The sequence below is a fragment of the Semicossyphus pulcher genome, unplaced genomic scaffold (assembly GCF_022749685.1).
Source record: "Semicossyphus pulcher isolate SPU_LCO1_2020_fin unplaced genomic scaffold, fSemPul1.0.p SCAF_5, whole genome shotgun sequence".
NCBI lineage: Eukaryota > Metazoa > Chordata > Actinopteri > Labriformes > Labridae > Semicossyphus > Semicossyphus pulcher.
The window spans coordinates 3,180,210-3,182,583 of NW_027211726.1; positions in this window are offsets into that span (position 1 = coordinate 3,180,210).

The window sequence follows — 2,374 nt, forward strand, 5'->3', positions numbered from 1 at the left end:
GAGGAGATAAGACAGAATCAGTGACATCTTTTAAACCGCTTGTTAAAACTCACTTTTACAGACTTGCTGTTATGTGATGCCGTCTTCTTATTTGCTTACAGTTCACTGACTCTGTGTGTTTGCATATGTGTCCTGCCTCTCTGCTCCCAGACGTTAAGAGGCCGCTGTTGATCAGTGACTGTCCAGGTCTTTCAGAGACACTGACACGCCGGCAGCACAATGATGATGTCACTGATTCTACTTGTGACCACCCTGGGGCTCCTTGTTCAGGGTGAGACTCTCTTCTGAAAACTGTTCTGAGATCTTGTTCAAACTGTTCCATGTTAAAGGAATGATTCTTCTTCTTCTGTTTGGTTGATGATCATCTTTCTCCAGGCTGGATTTGTCTCAATAACTCTTCTCCTGTTTTTCATGTTTTCCAGATTCTTCAGGTGATATCATCCTGACTCAGTCTCCTGGAGCTCAGTCTGTTCCAGGACAGACTGTTTCTATCAGATGTAAAGCCAGTTCAAGTGCAGGTACTTGCCTTAACTGGTACCTTCAGAAACCTGGAGAATCTCCTAAACTCTTGATTTATCATGCTACATCTCATCAGTCTGGAGTTTCAGATCGTTTCAGTGGGAGTGGATCAAACTCTGACTTCACTTTAACCATCAGAGGAGTCCAGACTGAAGATGCAGGAGATTATTACTGTCAGCAGTGTCAGAGCTGGCCGCTCACACAGTGAAAAAGTGTCGTACAAAAACCTCCCTCAGCTTAGAGGAACTGATCTGAGTCAACAGCTGCACAGAGACTGAAACACTCGATGTTTGATTAAAATAGATTTAAAGGTCAATCACATCAAAGAACATCCTCCTCTGAAATACACTTTTGGAGGCATTTTTGCTGCAGTTTGTTGGTAAATAGAAAAAGTGAAAAAGGAAAGTTGTTTAAATTCAGAACAGAAGCTGCATCATTTCAGATTGTGTTGTTAAAGTATCACAGTCACTAAAATTATTTACTTTGAGGTGTTGAAGTTTAAATATTTGATAAATGTCACATTTAATTCTGACTTTTATGGTTTGTTTTGAAAATGTCAGAACTTCATATTTTCAGATTCAGAGCAGCACAATAAGAAAGAATTTCAACTAATAACAAAGTTTACTTTGATTAAATACTGTTATAATATGCATTTTATTGATACATTCATTATTTTAGAATGTTTTTATTTGTACATTTATTTTATTCCACTATTTATTCCTTCCATGACTTTAAGTGTGTTATATAAATTAAAATATGTCAACAGAGCACATCATGTATTAACATTCAGCTCAGAGTTCATACTGAGAATTTCTCTTGGTAAAAAATGCACATCAAATGATAAAACTCTGTTAATCATTCATAAACAAATCATTGTTGTAGGATTACATGGATCTCTTGTCTCATTAAAGGAAGTAGCTCTTATAGGCAGGACGCAATTGTTGATGATTTGATGAATCAATATTTATTGTTTATTGACATAAAAAAACAATTTATTTATTGTGCTGACAGAAAGCAAGAGAGAGAAAGAGTGTATTATCCTCTAGTTTATGTTGAGTGTTTCTGTGAACTGTTATTGTCTCCTTTAAATATTAATCTGTATTAAAACTTGAATCAGACCAATTCTATACGAAATTATGCAGATGATACCCTGATTCACATTCATAATCCTGAAAATAACCTGTTTATTCACATCTTAAGAAATAATGTATTTTTGTGCAACACTGAAACATAAACAATGATCTTCTTTTCAGTTAGCTGTGAGATAAGAAACATTTGATTTAGCTATGAAAGAGTCTGAATTCAACCAATGCTCTGACTGTGGATATGAGATCAAGTGAAAATACATGACACTTTTATAATGTACACAATAAAAACTTGAGTTTTAAAGGATTGAATCCATCAGCAGAAGCAGGAACATGTAAATGTTGAAAAGTGTCATGAGAGAAAGAAAGAACCAGAAACAGAGTGTGTGGACAGAGAACAGCAGCAGAGAGCAGCTGATCATTATGTGGAGATTATATACCATATATTGACTCTTTGATTCATTATAAGAGACAAACCTACAACAACTATGAACTACTTTCTCCAATCATTAAGGTCTGGAAACAACTCGTGTTACTTTTGGATTCATGCCTAACTTATGGTTCTAATGTGAAATAAATGGCAAAGAAAACCAGACAGAAATCAACATATTGTGATTATTTTTATTATGTTGAACAATTAAAAATATCACCAATACAGCAAGCAAGAACAAATGTTTAACTAGAGACACAGAGAGAAAGAGACGGTGTATCACAGTGCAGACAGGAAGCAGGAGAAGGGTAAAACCATAGCAGAGAGCTATCAAGTCAGA